Here is a 19,909-nt window from a genome sequence, read left to right on the forward strand (position 1 = left end):
CGGTCTCTTGAGCAAGGGGGTGGAATATGGGAAAGCAACGGAGGAGGATCAATCCACCGAGGAGGACTGTAAATACACTCAAGGGACTCGCACCTGGGTGCTGGAAAACACATATATCACACCAATTGTTATTCAGTCTCGGGTGCTGGCAAGAAAAACATTTGGATGACATAAGCCTGTAATGGACTCACAGACACCTTATCTAGCTGCTTGAGAACCTTGGCCTGTTGTGGAAGATCAAAGCACAGTACCAGCAAGAACAGGGAGGCCGCATGCGCTCTAGCTAACTAGGACTCTTTTGCTGCCAAGGATTCGTGATAACAAGGGCTCTCTTGCTGCCAAGGATAAGTTTAACAATGCTACTAGTACCGCTATTTCTGAGTTATTGCTAGATGTAGATAGTATTCGATATGCGATGTTGCAAAACAGAACTGCTACTGATTTTTTGCTTTCAGCTCACAGACATGGTTGTCAAGATTTTAAAGGACTGTATTGTATGAATCTAAGTGACCACTCCAAATCCATCCATGCCCAGTTACAGGAACTGCTCCGACCGAACCAGCAACTTGTGGAGACCACTTTTGAAAATCTTTTTGCTGGATGGACTTGGGGGTGAGGTTGGTTGAAGCAAATTCTACTCATCGCCTGTGTGGAAGGAATTTGTCTGTTATGTTTAGTATGCTGTTTGCTGTTTTTAATAAGCATTATACGATCAGCTGTAGATGCCGCTTTGCATCGTACCCTTGTACGAGTTGTAGAATATGTTGCTCTAAAAACTATGTGTGTATCCATGAGAACCTGACCTTCACAGAAGAAGATAACAGGAAGGGATTACAACAATGGAGTCACGTATCAGGCAGCCGCTGTCAGCAGAGCTGGATCATGAGTTTGGTGAGACTTGCTGCATGTGCTGGCCACGCGTGCAGCGACTCTGGCCTGTACTTTTCTACTCAATCCAGTGCAGGAGAGTTTGGTGGGACTCGCTGCGTGCGCTGGCCATGCCTGCAGCGACTCTAGCCTGTACTTCTCCACTCAATCCAGTGCAGGATATAAGGGGGCTGTCTCGGGTCAGAGAGGGCTAGAGAGACATGAGTGAGGGGGAGAGAGACATGAGCGCACTTTGAAGATACAGGGGATGCCCTGAAGCAGTGTCTGCCCCCGCCCCGCCCCCCCGCCATAAGTTCTATGTTCATTAACCCCAACAGCTCCGAAGGCATTACAGCATGTTGCAAGATAAGATATAGTCTACTACTGCTGCAAGACGCATTGAACACCTTCCTACAAGAATTTCAACTTTATGCCCTGATAGGACAGTGGGATGATGCACTCGCAAAGAGCCTGACTGCATTAGAGTGGGTATTTTTGCCACATGCCTTTTCAAAACCAGTAACTATGATGATTGAAATGTTACCGCGATTGTTTTTCCAGGGTCGTTTGTGCTGTCAGCAGCTTTCTGGAATGCATCCAAGCCACATACATGTCCCCATCAAAAAGGATGACCTTGACCCTTGGTTATCACAATTTGACATGTCGTTGCAAAAAGAAAAAATAGTCGTCCTTTACATGATCAGCTAAAAGCTCAAATACTAAAGATTCAAGACTTAATGAACCACAATGTATTTGAACTATTACAAAAGGATTTCTCGTGGGTAAATCCAAAGAAATTGGCTTTCTGGGCTAAATTTAGCAATCTGGGTATTTATTGCCTTAGCAGGGTTCTTTTTGATTCTGTTTTTAACTGTGTTTAGTCTATAACCCGCTAAGAGCGTCACAACAAGTAGAAGCACAAGTCATGGCGACCTTGTTAATAAATGGTCTGGTGTTAAACAAAAAAGGGGGAGATGTGGCAGATCTACGAGCAGAGGCCTGCATACGGCCAAAGATACAGTGAGCAGAGCAGAGAGTAACCACAGAGCCAAGAGAACAGTTCATACCTTCACTCCATCCTGTGACGACCATATAACATTTTCAAATCTCAGACAAAGAATAGGGCTAAGTATTCTTCCTTCACTAGGAACAGCAACGGCATTAAATGCATTGAATAAGATAGGGTGTTGGGCAAGTAAACAGATAAACCTTACAACTGAAATCCTATCTAGCTTGCTTACTGATGCTGATAGCATTCGGCATGCTACGTTGCAAAATTGAGCGGTTATTGACTTTTTGCTGTTAGCTCAGGGTCATGGATGTGAAGATTTTGAAGGTATGTGTTGTATGAACGTTTCAGACCACTCATCATCCATTCATAAGCAGTTACGGGAGCTGAAGGATAACATGTCCAAATTAAAAGTGGTCAAAAATGGTTTCGATGATTGGTTAAGCTCATGGGGTGTATCGGGATGGTTATGAGACTTACTAAAGCAAGGGCTCATGCTATTGTTGGTTATATTATTATTGATTATGGTAGCCTCATGTGTTCTCCGCAAAGTGACTGACATGATTGAAAATGCCATGCATAAGGTCTGGCTGGCTCAAGAAGAAAAAGGGGGTATTGTAGGAATGTGTCTGAGAGAAAATGGTCACGTGAGCCAGCCTCCCTACTAGGAGAGATTAGATTAAGGGCAAAAGAGGTGGTAGAAGATGGAATTAGTACATGGGAAAAACGGGAACTGAGAAGGTAGAAAACATGTTGTGCTAATGACTAAGTAATTTACTATGTGAATTCTTGTAACCAATCTGATCTGTGAATGAACTGCATGGACAGCGCGTGAACAGAGACTGTAAGCCAATCATATAGCTGCCGCTAGCGCGTGCTCTTATTACCTCTCTCTATACACTCTGTGAAAACTTGAATAAAGGGAGAACGATTATACTCCTATTAAGACTCCATCGTTACTCCGGGTCCGTCTCCCACTCCAACAAGCCTCCACAATTTCCATACGTCTGGACATTGCTCCCACGCCTAAAGAGCCAGGAGGGAAAACTGTGGCTTCTTCTAAAGCTCTTTGGGAACCGCTTGCATGGCCCCAAACACCTTGGGGCTGCGGGCTTTCCTCCTGCCTTCAGCCTCAAATACACCCTTTCCCACTTGGCGCCGTGCCAGCCTATAAAATTTCCATATGTCTGGAGATTGCTCCCACTCACAAAGAGCCAGCAGGGAAAACTGAGTCTTGTTCTAAAGCTCTTTGGGAACTGCTTGCATGGCCCCACAGACCTTGTGGCTCCAGGTTTTCCTGCTGCCTTCAGCCTCAAAACCACACTTTCCCACTTGGCGCCGCACCAGCCTCTAGAATTTCCATATGTCTGGAGGTTGTTACCACACCCAAAGAGCCAGGAAAGACAACTGTGGCTTCTTCTAAAACTCTCTGGGAACCGGCTATATGGCCCCACAGACATTGGGGCTACGGGATTTCTTGTTGCCTTCAGCCTCAAAACCACCCTTTCCCGCTTGGCGCCGCAATATCCTCCAAAATTTCTATCTCTCTGGAGATTGCTGCCACGCCTAAAGAGCCAGCAGGGAAAACTGTGACTTGTTCTAAATCTCTTTCTCGGAACCGCTTGCATGGACCCACAGACCTTATGGCTGCGGGCTTTCTTGTTGCCTTCAGCCTAAAAACCACCCTTTCCCACTTCGCGTCACGCCAGACTCAAAAATCGCCATGTGTCTGGAGATTGCTTCCACGCCCAAAGATCCAGCAGGGAAAAATGTGCCTTATTCTAAACCTCTTAGGGAACCGCTTGCATGGCCCCACAGACCTTGTGGCACAAGGCTTTCCTGTTGCCTTCAGCCTCAAAAAACCACGTTACCACTTGGCGCCGCGCCAGCCTCTGTAGGAATGTGTCTGAGAGAAAGTGGTCATGTGAGCCAGCCTCCCTACTAGGAGAGATTAGATTAAGGGCAAAACAGGTGGTAGAAGATGGAATTAGTACATGGGAAAAACGGGAACTGAGAAGGTAGAAAACATGTTGTGCTAATGACTAAGTAATTTACTATGTGAATTCTTGTAACCAATCTGATCTGTGAATGAACTGCATGGACAGCACGTGAACAGAGACTGTAAGCCAATCATATAGCTGCCGCTAGCGTGTGCTCTTATTGCCTGTCTCTATATACTCTGTGAAAACTTGAATAAAGGGAGAACGATCATACTCATATTGAGACTCCATCGTTACTCCGGGTCCGTCTCCTACTCCAACATCTGGTAGCAGAGGATGGTTCAGCGCGACTGAGTTCTCCGAGACTGCGGTAAGCAGCTAGAGGAGGGGAGTGGGAAACTTCGGCTGGGAGACGTGCTGCTTAGGCGCATCAGCGGAAGCAGACAACGGCATGAGGTCGTTCCTCACCTCCCAGGCGCAGCTATGGAAACAGAAGCTGCGGCCACACTACTCACTGGGTTCCTCTCTAAGAGAGGGATTGAAACACCAGCGAAACTGTTGCTCAAACTGATTAAGCCGGGGCAGGAGATGGGGCAACAAGTAACAAAAGAAGAAGGGGCTATATTAAGACTTCTCCTGCGTATCCTCTCTAAGAGAAGGGTGAAATATGATGAGCGTATGCTCCGAAGGTTGTTAACCTGGTGCAGAGAGAACGGATTCGCACCAGAGCCCCAGACAGCTTTTAAACCAGAAATATGGGAGGCTGTTGGGAAAAAACTGTGGGAAGTGATAAGTAATGGAGACAAAGAGGCATCACCGTTGGCGACGACCTAGCGGTTGGTGTTATCGACCTTACAAGATATGAAGGCGGAGCGAGCCACAGCAGCCAGGGCTTTTGCAGCATTACAACCCACGGGAGGGGAATCGAACAGGCCAGGTCCGAAGGTCTGGGACGATCCCCTGCTGATCCCCTCTGCTCCACCTGAGGCCGAGGGAGGAGGCAGAATGTCAGCAGAGAAGGACAGAGCCGGAGCTGTTGGCTCCTGACATTGCCCGCCTCACCCCCTCCCCTCCCCAGTCATCTCCCTGAGATAAAAGTGCTGGTTTTGTATGTCTGCTGTGTAAGTGTGTGTGGGCGCCAGCTTACACCTGCTGATCAGCATGTGTGCTACTGTTTGCTTTTTGTTGTGTGCAGTGTCGTTAGGTGACTCCACTTGAGCAGGTGTTCTGCCCGGTGTGGTACTGTTCTCGTATGCATCTAGGGCTGACGCTCCGTGAAGTGAAGTAGTTTGTGTATACACAATGTTTAGACGTAAGGCGAGCGCGTAAGGCGAGCGCGCCTCAGGTAGATACACCAGGATGGGCTGTAGAACCGATGGAAGTCCTGGAATATTGGGGGAGTTTTCACCAGCCGACACGTTTACACTCTCGGAAACGGCTCGCCCGTGCAGGGCGTATCGCTGGTTGTTTGTTGTTTGTCTATAAGGTCATGGTTGATTGGGAAAAGGAGTTGAGCCAAAGTCTATAGGATGCTCTGTAGGAAAATGAGAAACTTAAGGAAAAATGAGAAACTGAGCTCTTGTTGCAAAGGCAGACTTTTATGTCAGTCATAAGTGATGGAAAAAAAAAGAAAAGAAAAAAAAAAAGAAAAAAGAGAAAAAAGAAAAAAGGAAAAAGAAAAAACAAAAAGAAAAAAAGGAGAAAAAAAGAAAAGAAACCAACCAGGAACAATTAGATTGGAAATGTGCCACGTTCGCACAAAAGTATGCCATACGCATTACGAGAAAGCATCAGAAAAAGAGAAACAGGACACCTGATTCAAAGCAGTACCATAGAGAGATGTTTTTGGTTTTTTCCTATATGTGTATATGTTATTGCATGCCTTAGTAGATTGCTCTCTGTTATACCCTGCGAGACTAAAATGAACCCAGCAGAAGCGGTCTCTTGAGCAAGGGGGTGGAATATGGGAAAGCAACGGAGGAGGATCAATCCACCGAGGAGGACTGTAAATACACTCAAGGGACTCGCACCTGGGTGCTGGAAAACACATATATCACACCAATTGTTATTCAGTCTCGGGTGCTGGCAAGAAAAACATTTGGATGACATAAGCCTGTAATGGACTCACAGACACCTTATCTAGCTGCTTGAGAACCTTGGCCTGTTGTGGAAGATCAAAGCACAGTACCAGCAAGAACAGGGAGGCCGCATGCGCTCTAGCTAACTAGGACTCTTTTGCTGCCAAGGATTCGTGATAACAAGGGCTCTCTTGCTGCCAAGGATAAGTTTAACAATGCTACTAGTACCGCTATTTCTGAGTTATTGCTAGATGTAGATAGTATTCGATATGCGATGTTGCAAAACAGAACTGCTACTGATTTTTTGCTTTCAGCTCACAGACATGGTTGTCAAGATTTTAAAGGACTGTATTGTATGAATCTAAGTGACCACTCCAAATCCATCCATGCCCAGTTGCAGGAACTGCTCCGACCGAACCAGCAACTTGTGGAGACCACTTTTGAAAATCTTTTTGCTGGATGGACTTGGGGGTGGGGTTGGTTGAAGCAAATTCTACTCATCGCCTGTGTGGAAGGAATTTGTCTGTTATGTTTAGTATGCTGTTTGCTGTTTTTAATAAGCATTATACGATCAGCTGTAGATGCCGCTTTGCATCGTACCCTTGTACGAGTTGTAGAATATGTTGCTCTAAAAACTATGTGTGTATCCATGAGAACCTGACCTTCACAGAAGAAGATAACAGGAAGGGATTACAACAATGGAGTCACGTATCAGGCAGCCGCTGTCAGCAGAGCTGGATCATGAGTTTGGTGAGACTTGCTGCATGTGCTGGCCACGCGTGCAGCGACTCTGGCCTGTACTTTTCTACTCAATCCAGTGCAGGAGAGTTTGGTGGGACTCGCTGTGTGCGCTGGCCATGCATGCAGCGACTCTAGCCTGTACTTCTCCACTCAATCCAGTGCAGGATATAAGGGGGCTGTCTCGGGTCAGAGAGGGCTAGAGAGACATGAGTGAGGGGGAGAGAGACATGAGCGCACTTTGAGGATACAGGGGATGCCCTGAAGCAGTGTCTGCCCCCGCCCCGCCCCCCCGCCATAAGTTCTATGTTCATTAACCCCAACAGCTCCGAAGGCATTACAGCATGTTGCAAGATAAGATATAGTCTACTACTGCTGCAAGACGCATTGAACACCTTCCTACAAGAATTTCAACTTTATGCCCTGATAGGACAGTGGGATGATGCACTCGCAAAGAGCCTGACTGCATTAGAGTGGGTATTTTTGCCACATGCCTTTTCAAAACCAGTAACTATGATGATTGAAATGTTACCGCGATTGTTTTTCCAGGGTCGTTTGTGCTGTCAGCAGCTTTCTGGAATGCATCCAAGCCACATACATGTCCCCATCAAAAAGGATGACCTTGACCCTTGGTTATCACAATTTGACATGTCGTTGCAAAAAGAAAAAATAGTCGTCCTTTACATGATCAGCTAAAAGCTCAAATACTAAAGATTCAAGACTTAATGAACCACAATGTATTTGAACTATTACAAAAGGATTTCTCGTGGGTAAATCCAAAGAAATTGGCTTTCTGGGCTAAATTTAGCAATCTGGGTATTTATTGCCTTAGCAGGGTTCTTTTTGATTCTGTTTTTAATTGTGTTTAGTCTATAACCCGCTAAGAGCGTCACAACAAGTAGAAGCACAAGTCATGGCGACCTTGTTAATAAATGGTCTGGTGTTAAACAAAAAAGGGGGAGATGTGGCAGATCTACGAGCAGAGGCCTGCATACGGCCAAAGATACAGTGAGCAGAGCAGAGAGTAACCACAGAGCCAAGAGAACAGTTCATACCTTCACTCCATCCTGTGACGACCATATAACATTTTCAAATCTCAGACAAAGAATAGGGCTAAGTATTCTTCCTTCACTAGGAACAGCAACGGCATTAAATGCATTGAATAAGATAGGGTGTTGGGCAAGTAAACAGATAAACCTTACAACTGAAATCCTATCTAGCTTGCTTACTGATGCTGATAGCATTCGGCATGCTACGTTGCAAAATTGAGCGGTTATTGACTTTTTGCTGTTAGCTCAGGGTCATGGATGTGAAGATTTTGAAGGTATGTGTTGTATGAACGTTTCAGACCACTCATCATCCATTCATAAGCAGTTACGGGAGCTGAAGGATAACATGTCCAAATTAAAAGTGGTCAAAAATGGTTTCGATGATTGGTTAAGCTCATGGGGTGTATCGGGATGGTTATGAGACTTACTAAAGCAAGGGCTCATGCTATTGTTGGTTATATTATTATTGATTATGGTAGCCTCATGTGTTCTCCGCAAAGTGACTGACATGATTGAAAATGCCATGCATAAGGTCTGGCTGGCTCAAGAAGAAAAAGGGGGTATTGTAGGAATGTGTCTGAGAGAAAATGGTCACGTGAGCCAGCCTCCCTACTAGGAGAGATTAGATTAAGGGCAAAAGAGGTGGTAGAAGATGGAATTAGTACATGGGAAAAACGGGAACTGAGAAGGTAGAAAACATGTTGTGCTAATGACTAAGTAATTTACTATGTGAATTCTTGTAACCAATCTGATCTGTGAATGAACTGCATGGACAGCGCGTGAACAGAGACTGTAAGCCAATCATATAGCTGCCGCTAGCGCGTGCTCTTATTACCTCTCTCTATACACTCTGTGAAAACTTGAATAAAGGGAGAACGATTATACTCCTATTAAGACTCCATCGTTACTCCGGGTCCGTCTCCCACTCCAACAAGCCTCCACAATTTCCATACGTCTGGACATTGCTCCCACGCCTAAAGAGCCAGGAGGGAAAACTGTGGCTTCTTCTAAAGCTCTTTGGGAACCGCTTGCATGGCCCCAAACACCTTGGGGCTGCGGGCTTTCCTCCTGCCTTCAGCCTCAAATACACCCTTTCCCACTTGGCGCCGTGCCAGCCTATAAAATTTCCATATGTCTGGAGATTGCTCCCACTCACAAAGAGCCAGCAGGGAAAACTGAGTCTTGTTCTAAAGCTCTTTGGGAACTGCTTGCATGGCCCCACAGACCTTGTGGCTCCAGGTTTTCCTGCTGCCTTCAGCCTGAAAACCACACTTTCCCACTTGGCGCCGCACCAGCCTCTAGAATTTCCATATGTCTGGAGGTTGTTACCACACCCAAAGAGCCAGGAAAGACAACTGTGGCTTCTTCTAAAACTCTCTGGGAACCGGCTATATGGCCCCACAGACATTGGGGCTACGGGATTTCTTGTTGCCTTCAGCCTCAAAACCACCCTTTCCCGCTTGGCGCCGCAATATCCTCCAAAATTTCTATCTCTCTGGAGATTGCTGCCACGCCTAAAGAGCCAGCAGGGAAAACTGTGACTTGTTCTAAATCTCTTTCTCGGAACCGCTTGCATGGACCCACAGACCTTATGGCTGCGGGCTTTCTTGTTGCCTTCAGCCTAAAAACCACCCTTTCCCACTTCGCGTCACGCCAGACTCAAAAATCGCCATGTGTCTGGAGATTGCTTCCACGCCCAAAGATCCAGCAGGGAAAAATGTGCCTTATTCTAAACCTCTTAGGGAACCGCTTGCATGGCCCCACAGACCTTGTGGCACAAGGCTTTCCTGTTGCCTTCAGCCTCAAAAAACCACGTTACCACTTGGCGCCGCGCCAGCCTCTGTAGGAATGTGTCTGAGAGAAAGTGGTCATGTGAGCCAGCCTCCCTACTAGGAGAGATTAGATTAAGGGCAAAACAGGTGGTAGAAGATGGAATTAGTACATGGGAAAAACGGGAACTGAGAAGGTAGAAAACATGTTGTGCTAATGACTAAGTAATTTACTATGTGAATTCTTGTAACCAATCTGATCTGTGAATGAACTGCATGGACAGCACGTGAACAGAGACTGTAAGCCAATCATATAGCTGCCGCTAGCGCGTGCTCTTATTGCCTGTCTCTATATACTCTGTGAAAACTTGAATAAAGGGAGAACGATCATACTCATATTGAGACTCCATCGTTACTCCGGGTCCGTCTCCTACTCCAACATCTGGTAGCAGAGGATGGTTCAGCGCGACTGAGTTCTCCGAGACTGCGGTAAGCAGCTAGAGGAGGGGAGTGGGAAACTTCGGCTGGGAGACGTGCTGCTTAGGCGCATCAGCGGAAGCAGACAACGGCATGAGGTCGTTCCTCACCTCCCAGGCGCAGCTATGGAAACAGAAGCTGCGGCCACACTACTCACTGGGTTCCTCTCTAAGAGAGGGATTGAAACACCAGCGAAACTGTTGCTCAAACTGATTAAGCCGGGGCAGGAGATGGGGCAACAAGTACCAAAAGAAGAAGGGGCTATATTAAGACTTCTCCTGCATATCCTCTCTAAGAGAAGGGTGAAATATGATGAGCGTATGCTCCGAAGGTTGTTAACCTGGTGCAGAGAGAACGGATTCGCACCAGAGCCCCAGACAGCTTTTAAACCAGAAATATGGGAGGCTGTTGGGAAAAAACTGTGGGAAGTGATAAGTAATGGAGACAAAGAGGCATCACCGTTGGCGACGACCTAGCGGTTGGTGTTATCGACCTTACAAGATATGAAGGCGGAGCGAGCCACAGCAGCCAGGGCTTTTGCAGCATTACAACCCACGGGAGGGGGATCGAACAGGCCAGGTCCGAAGGTCTGGGACGATCCCCTGCTGATCCCCTCTGCTCCACCTGAGGCCGAGGGAGGAGGCAGAATGTCAGCAGAGAAGGACAGAGCCGGAGCTGTTTGCTCCTGACATTGCCCGCCTCACCCCCTCCCCTCCCCAGTCATCTCCCTGAGATAAAAGTGCTGGTTTTGTATGTCTGCTGTGTAAGTGTGTGTGGGCGCCAGCTTACACCTGCTGATCAGCATGTGTGCTACTGTTTGCTTTTTGTTGTGTGCAGTGTCGTTAGGTGACTCCACTTGAGCAGGTGTTCTGCCCGGTGTGGTACTGTTCTCGTATGCATCTAGGGCTGACGCTCCGTGAAGTGGTTTGTGTATACACAATGTTTAGACGTAAGGCGAGCGCGTAAGGCGAGCGCGCCTCAGGTAGATACACCAGGATGGGCTGTAGAACCGATGGAAGTCCTGGAATATTGGGGGAGTTTTCACCAGCCGACACGTTTACACTCTCGGAAACGGCTCGCCCGTGCAGGGCGTATCGCTGGTTGTTTGTTGTTTGTCTATAAGGTCATGGTTGATTGGGAAAAGGAGTTGAGCCAAAGTCTATAGGATGCTCTGTAGGAAAATGAGAAACTTAAGGAAAAATGAGAAACTGAGCTCTTGTTGCAAAGGCAGACTTTTATGTCAGTCATAACTGATAGAAAAAAAAAGAAAAGAAAAAAGAAAAAAGAGAAAAAAGAAAAAAGGAAAAAGAAAAAACAAAAAGAAAAAAAGGAGAAAAAAAGAAAAGAAACCAACCAGGAACAATTAGATTGGAAATGTGCCACGTTCGCACAAAAGTATGCCATACGCATTACGAGAAAGCATCAGAAAAAGAGAAACAGGACACCTGATTCAAAGCAGTACCATAGAGAGATGTTTTTGGTTTTTTCCTATATGTGTATATGTTATTGCATGCCTTAGTAGATTGCTCTCTGTTATACCCTGCGAGACTAAAATGAACCCAGCAGAAGCGGTCTCTTGAGCAAGGGGGTGGAATATGGGAAAGCAACGGAGGAGGATCAATCCACCGAGGAGGACTGTAAATACACTCAAGGGACTCGCACCTGGGTGCTGGAAAACACATATATCACACCAATTGTTATTCAGTCTCGGGTGCTGGCAAGAAAAACATTTGGATGACATAAGCCTGTAATGGACTCACAGACACCTTATCTAGCTGCTTGAGAACCTTGGCCTGTTGTGGAAGATCAAAGCACAGTACCAGCAAGAACAGGGAGGCCGCATGCGCTCTAGCTAACTAGGACTCTTTTGCTGCCAAGGATTCGTGATAACAAGGGCTCTCTTGCTGCCAAGGATAAGTTTAACAATGCTACTAGTACCGCTATTTCTGAGTTATTGCTAGATGTAGATAGTATTCGATATGCGATGTTGCAAAACAGAACTGCTACTGATTTTTTGCTTTCAGCTCACAGACATGGTTGTCAAGATTTTAAAGGACTGTATTGTATGAATCTAAGTGACCACTCCAAATCCATCCATGCCCAGTTGCAGGAACTGCTCCGACCGAACCAGCAACTTGTGGAGACCACTTTTGAAAATCTTTTTGCTGGATGGACTTGGGGGTGGGGTTGGTTGAAGCAAATTCTACTCATCGCCTGTGTGGAAGGAATTTGTCTGTTATGTTTAGTATGCTGTTTGCTGTTTTTAATAAGCATTATACGATCAGCTGTAGATGCCGCTTTGCATCGTACCCTTGTACGAGTTGTAGAATATGTTGCTCTAAAAACTATGTGTGTATCCATGAGAACCTGACCTTCACAGAAGAAGATAACAGGAAGGGATTACAACAATGGAGTCACGTATCAGGCAGCCGCTGTCAGCAGAGCTGGATCATGAGTTTGGTGAGACTTGCTGCATGTGCTGGCCACGTGTGCAGCGACTCTGGCCTGTACTTTTCTACTCAATCCAGTGCAGGAGAGTTTGGTGGGACTCGCTGCGTGCGCTGGCCATGCCTGCAGCGACTCTAGCCTGTACTTCTCCACTCAATCCAGTGCAGGATATAAGGGGGCTGTCTCGGGTCAGAGAGGGCTAGAGAGACATGAGTGAGGGGGAGAGAGACATGAGCGCACTTTGAAGATACAGGGGATGCCCTGAAGCAGTGTCTGCCCCCGCCCCGCCCCCCCGCCATAAGTTCTATGTTCATTAACCCCAACAGCTCCGAAGGCATTACAGCATGTTGCAAGATAAGATATAGTCTACTACTGCTGCAAGACGCATTGAACACCTTCCTACAAGAATTTCAACTTTATGCCCTGATAGGACAGTGGGATGATGCACTCGCAAAGAGCCTGACTGCATTAGAGTGGGTATTTTTGCCACATGCCTTTTCAAAACCAGTAACTATGATGATTGAAATGTTACCGCGATTGTTTTTCCAGGGTCGTTTGTGCTGTCAGCAGCTTTCTGGAATGCATCCAAGCCACATACATGTCCCCATCAAAAAGGATGACCTTGACCCTTGGTTATCACAATTTGACATGTCGTTGCAAAAAGAAAAAATAGTCGTCCTTTACATGATCAGCTAAAAGCTCAAATACTAAAGATTCAAGACTTAATGAACCACAATGTATTTGAACTATTACAAAAGGATTTCTCATGGGTAAATCCAAAGAAATTGGCTTTCTGGGCTAAATTGAGGAATCTGGGTATTTATTGCCTTAGCAGGGTTCTTTTTGATTCTGTTTTTAATTGTGTTTAGTCTATAACCCGCTAAGAGCGTCACAACAAGTAGAAGCACAAGTCATGGCGACCTTGTTAATAAATGGTCTGGCGTTAAACAAAAAAGGGGGAGATGTGGCAGATCTACGAGCAGAGGCCTGCATACGGCCAAAGATACAGTGAGCAGAGCAGAGAGTAACCACAGAGCCAAGAGAACAGTTCATACCTTCACTCCATCCTGTGACGACCATATAACATTTTCAAATCTCAGACAAAGAATAGGGCTAAGTATTCTTCCTTCACTAGGAACAGCAACGGCATTAAATGCATTGAATAAGATAGGGTGTTGGGCAAGTAAACAGATAAACCTTACAACTGAAATCCTATCTAGCTTGCTTACTGATGCTGATAGCATTCGGCATGCTACGTTGCAAAATCGAGCGGTTATTGACTTTTTGCTGTTAGCTCAGGGTCATGGATGTGAAGATTTTGAAGGTATGTGTTGTATGAACGTTTCAGACCACTCATCATCCATTCATAAGCAGTTACGGGAGCTGAAGGATAACATGTCCAAATTAAAAGTGGTCAAAAATGGTTTCGATGATTGGTTAAGCTCATGGGGTGTATCGGGATGGTTATGAGACTTACTAAAGCAAGGGCTCATGCTATTGTTGGTTATATTATTATTGATTATGGTAGCCTCATGTGTTCTCCGCAAAGTGACTGACATGATTGAAAATGCCATGCATAAGGTCTGGCTGGCTCAAGAAGAAAAAGGGGGTATTGTAGGAATGTGTCTGAGAGAAAATGGTCACGTGAGCCAGCCTCCCTACTAGGAGAGATTAGATTAAGGGCAAAAGAGGTGGTAGAAGATGGAATTAGTACATGGGAAAAACGGGAACTGAGAAGGTAGAAAACATGTTGTGCTAATGACTAAGTAATTTACTATGTGAATTCTTGTAACCAATCTGATCTGTGAATGAACTGCATGGACAGCGCGTGAACAGAGACTGTAAGCCAATCATATAGCTGCCGCTAGCGCGTGCTCTTATTACCTCTCTCTATACACTCTGTGAAAACTTGAATAAAGGGAGAACGATCATACTCCTATTAAGACTCCATCGTTACTCCGGGTCCGTCTCCCACTCCAACAAGCCTCCACAATTTCCATACGTCTGGACATTGCTCCCACGCCTAAAGAGCCAGGAGGGAAAACTGTGGCTTCTTCTAAAGCTCTTTGGGAACCGCTTGCATGGCCCCAAACACCTTGGGGCTGCGGGCTTTCCTCCTGCCTTCAGCCTCAAATACACCCTTTCCCACTTGGCGCCGTGCCAGCCTATAAAATTTCCATATGTCTGGAGATTGCTCCCACTCACAAAGAGCCAGCAGGGAAAACTGAGTCTTGTTCTAAAGCTCTTTGGGAACTGCTTGCATGGCCCCACAGACCTTGTGGCTCCAGGTTTTCCTGCTGCCTTCAGCCTGAAAACCACACTTTCCCACTTGGCGCCGCACCAGCCTCTAGAATTTCCATATGTCTGGAGGTTGTTACCACACCCAAAGAGCCAGGAAAGACAACTGTGGCTTCTTCTAAAACTCTCTGGGAACCGGCTATATGGCCCCACAGACATTGGGGCTACGGGATTTCTTGTTGCCTTCAGCCTCAAAACCACCCTTTCCCGCTTGGCGCCGCAATATCCTCCAAAATTTCTATCTCTCTGGAGATTGCTGCCACGCCTAAAGAGCCAGCAGGGAAAACTGTGACTTGTTCTAAATCTCTTTCTCGGAACCGCTTGCATGGACCCACAGACCTTATGGCTGCGGGCTTTCTTGTTGCCTTCAGCCTAAAAACCACCCTTTCCCACTTCGCGTCACGCCAGACTCAAAAATCGCCATGTGTCTGGAGATTGCTTCCACGCCCAAAGATCCAGCAGGGAAAAATGTGCCTTATTCTAAACCTCTTAGGGAACCGCTTGCATGGCCCCACAGACCTTGTGGCACAAGGCTTTCCTGTTGCCTTCAGCCTCAAAAAACCACGTTACCACTTGGCGCCGCGCCAGCCTCTGTAGGAATGTGTCTGAGAGAAAGTGGTCATGTGAGCCAGCCTCCCTACTAGGAGAGATTAGATTAAGGGCAAAACAGGTGGTAGAAGATGGAATTAGTACATGGGAAAAACGGGAACTGAGAAGGTAGAAAACATGTTGTGCTAATGACTAAGTAATTTACTATGTGAATTCTTGTAACCAATCTGATCTGTGAATGAACTGCATGGACAGCACGTGAACAGAGACTGTAAGCCAATCATATAGCTGCCGCTAGCGCGTGCTCTTATTGCCTGTCTCTATATACTCTGTGAAAACTTGAATAAAGGGAGAACGATCATACTCATATTGAGACTCCATCGTTACTCCGGGTCCGTCTCCTACTCCAACATCTGGTAGCAGAGGATGGTTCAGCGCGACTGAGTTCTCTGAGACTGCGGTAAGCAGCTAGAGGAGGGGAGTGGGAAACTTCGGCTGGGAGACGTGCTGCTTAGGCGCATCAGCGGAAGCAGACAACGGCATGAGGTCGTTCCTCACCTCCCAGGCGCAGCTATGGAAACAGAAGCTGCGGCCACACTACTCACTGGGTTCCTCTCTAAGAGAGGGATTGAAACACCAGCGAAACTGTTGCTCAAACTGATTAAGCCGGGGCAGGAGATGGGGCAACAAGTACCAAAAGAAGAAGGGGCTATATTAAGACTTCTCCTGCATATCCTCTCTAAGAGAAGGGTGAAATATGATGAGCGTATGCTCCGAAGGTTGTTAACCTGGTGCAGAGAGAACGGATTCGCACCAGAGCCCCAGACAGCTTTTAAACCAGAAATATGGGAGGCTGTTGGGAAAAAACTGTGGGAAGTGATAAGTAATGGAGACAAAGAGGCATCACCGTTGGCGACGACCTAGCGGTTGGTGTTATCGACCTTACAAGATATGAAGGCGGAGCGAGCCACAGCAGCCAGGGCTTTTGCAGCATTACAACCCACGGGAGGGGGATCGAACAGGCCAGGTCCGAAGGTCTGGGACGATCCCCTGCTGATCCCCTCTGCTCCACCTGAGGCCGAGGGAGGAGGCAGAATGTCAGCAGAGAAGGACAGAGCCGGAGCTGTTTGCTCCTGACATTGCCCGCCTCACCCCCTCCCCTCCCCAGTCATCTCCCTGAGATAAAAGTGCTGGTTTTGTATGTCTGCTGTGTAAGTGTGTGTGGGCGCCAGCTTACACCTGCTGATCAGCATGTGTGCTACTGTTTGCTTTTTGTTGTGTGCAGTGTCGTTAGGTGACTCCACTTGAGCAGGTGTTCTGCCCGGTGTGGTACTGTTCTCGTATGCATCTAGGGCTGACGCTCCGTGAAGTGGTTTGTGTATACACAATGTTTAGACGTAAGGCGAGCGCGTAAGGCGAGCGCGCCTCAGGTAGATACACCAGGATGGGCTGTAGAACCGATGGAAGTCCTGGAATATTGGGGGAGTTTTCACCAGCCGACACGTTTACACTCTCGGAAACGGCTCGCCCGTGCAGGGCGTATCGCTGGTTGTTTGTTGTTTGTCTATAAGGTCATGGTTGATTGGGAAAAGGAGTTGAGCCAAAGTCTATAGGATGCTCTGTAGGAAAATGAGAAACTTAAGGAAAAATGAGAAACTGAGCTCTTGTTGCAAAGGCAGACTTTTATGTCAGTCATAAGTGATGGAAAAAAAAAGAAAAGAAAAAAGAAAAAAGAAAAAAGAGAAAAAAGAAAAAAGAAAAAAGAAAAAAGAAAAAACAAAAAGAAAAAAAGGAGAAAAAAAGAAAAGAAACCAACCAGGAACAATTAGATTGGAAATGTGCCACGTTCGCACAAAAGTATGCCATACGCATTACGAGAAAGCATCAGAAAAAGAGAAACAGGACACCTGATTCAAAGCAGTACCATAGAGAGATGTTTTTGGTTTTTTCCTATATGTGTATATGTTATTGCATGCCTTAGTAGATTGCTCTCTGTTATACCCTGCGAGACTAAAATGAACCCAGCAGAAGCGGTCTCTTGAGCAAGGGGGTGGAATATGGGAAAGCAACGGAGGAGGATCAATCCACCGAGGAGGACTGTAAATACACTCAAGGGACTCGCACCTGGGTGCTGGAAAACACATATATCACACCAATTGTTATTCAGTCTCGGGTGCTGGCAAGAAAAACATTTGGATGACATAAGCCTGTAATGGACTCACAGACACCTTATCTAGCTGCTTGAGAACCTTGGCCTGTTGTGGAAGATCAAAGCACAGTACCAGCAAGAACAGGGAGGCCGCATGCGCTCTAGCTAACTAGGACTCTTTTGCTGCCAAGGATTCGTGATAACAAGGGCTCTCTTGCTGCCAAGGATAAGTTTAACAATGCTACTAGTACCGCTATTTCTGAGTTAGTGCTAGATGTAGATAGTATTCGATATGCGATGTTGCAAAACAGAACTGCTACTGATTTTTTGCTTTCAGCTCACAGACATGGTTGTCAAGATTTTAAAGGACTGTATTGTATGAATCTAAGTGACCACTCCAAATCCATCCATGCCCAGTTGCAGGAACTGCTCCGACCGAACCAGCAACTTGTGGAGACCACTTTTGAAAATCTTTTTGCTGGATGGACTTGGGGGTGGGGTTGGTTGAAGCAAATTCTACTCATCGCCTGTGTGGAAGGAATTTGTCTGTTATGTTTAGTATGCTGTTTGCTGTTTTTAATAAGCATTATACGATCAGCTGTAGATGCCGCTTTGCATCGTACCCTTGTACGAGTTGTAGAATATGTTGCTCTAAAAACTATGTGTGTATCCATGAGAACCTGACCTTCACAGAAGAAGATAACAGGAAGGGATTACAACAATGGAGTCACGTATCAGGCAGCCGCTGTCAGCAGAGCTGGATCATGAGTTTGGTGAGACTTGCTGCATGTGCTGGCCACGTGTGCAGCGACTCTGGCCTGTACTTTTCTACTCAATCCAGTGCAGGAGAGTTTGGTGGGACTCGCTGCGTGCGCTGGCCATGCCTGCAGCGACTCTAGCCTGTACTTCTCCACTCAATCCAGTGCAGGATATAAGGGGGCTGTCTCGGGTCAGAGAGGGCTAGAGAGACATGAGTGAGGGGGAGAGAGACATGAGCGCACTTTGAAGATACAGGGGATGCCCTGAAGCAGTGTCTGCCCCCGCCCCGCCCCCCCGCCATAAGTTCTATGTTCATTAACCCCAACAGCTCCGAAGGCATTACAGCATGTTGCAAGATAAGATATAGTCTACTACTGCTGCAAGACGCATTGAACACCTTCCTACAAGAATTTCAACTTTATGCCCTGATAGGACAGTGGGATGATGCACTCGCAAAGAGCCTGACTGCATTAGAGTGGGTATTTTTGCCACATGCCTTTTCAAAACCAGTAACTATGATGATTGAAATGTTACCGCGATTGTTTTTCCAGGGTCGTTTGTGCTGTCAGCAGCTTTCTGGAATGCATCCAAGCCACATACATGTCCCCATCAAAAAGGATGACCTTGACCCTTGGTTATCACAATTTGACATGTCGTTGCAAAAAGAAAAAATAGTCGTCCTTTACATGATCAGCTAAAAGCTCAAATACTAAAGATTCAAGACTTAATGAACCACAATGTATTTGAACTATTACAAAAGGATTTCTCGTGGGTAAATCCAAAGAAATTGGCTTTCTGGGCTAAATTTAGGAATCTGGGTATTTATTGCCTTAGCAGGGTTCTTTTTGATTCTGTTTTTAATTGTGTTTAGTCTATAACCCGCTAAGAGCGTCACAACAAGTAGAAGCACAAGTCATGGCGACCTTGTTAATAAATGGTCTGGCGTTAAACAAAAAAGGGGGAGATGTGGCAGATCTACGAGCAGAGGCCTGCATACGGCCAAAGATACAGTGAGCAGAGCAGAGAGTAACCACAGAGCCAAGAGAACAGTTCATACCTTCACTCCATCCTGTGACGACCATATAACATTTTCAAATCTCAGACAAAGAATAGGGCTAAGTATTCTTCCTTCGCTAGGAACAGCAACGGCATTAAATGCATTGAATAAGATAGGGTGTTGGGCAAGTAAACAGATAAACCTTACAACTGAAATCCTATCTAGCTTGCTTACTGATGCTGATAGCATTCGGCATGCTACGTTGCAAAATCGAGCGGTTATTGACTTTTTGCTGTTAGCTCAGGGTCATGGATGTGAAGATTTTGAAGGTATGTGTTGTATGAACGTTTCAGACCACTCATCATCCATTCATAAGCAGTTACGGGAGCTGAAGGATAACATGTCCAAATTAAAAGTGGTCAAAAATGGTTTCGATGATTGGTTAAGCTCATGGGGTGTATCGGGATGGTTATGAGACTTACTAAAGCAAGGGCTCATGCTATTGTTGGTTATATTATTATTGATTATGGTAGCCTCATGTGTTCTCCGCAAAGTGACTGACATGATTGAAAATGCCATGCATAAGGTCTGGCTGGCTCAAGAAGAAAAAGGGGGTATTGTAGGAATGTGTCTGAGAGAAAATGGTCACGTGAGCCAGCCTCCCTACTAGGAGAGATTAGATTAAGGGCAAAACAGGTGGTAGAAGATGGAATTAGTACATGGGAAAAACGGGAACTGAGAAGGTAGAAAACATGTTGTGCTAATGACGAAGTAATTTACTA

Source organism: Larus michahellis, chromosome 2, assembly GCF_964199755.1.
Source record: "Larus michahellis chromosome 2, bLarMic1.1, whole genome shotgun sequence".
NCBI lineage: Eukaryota > Metazoa > Chordata > Aves > Charadriiformes > Laridae > Larus > Larus michahellis.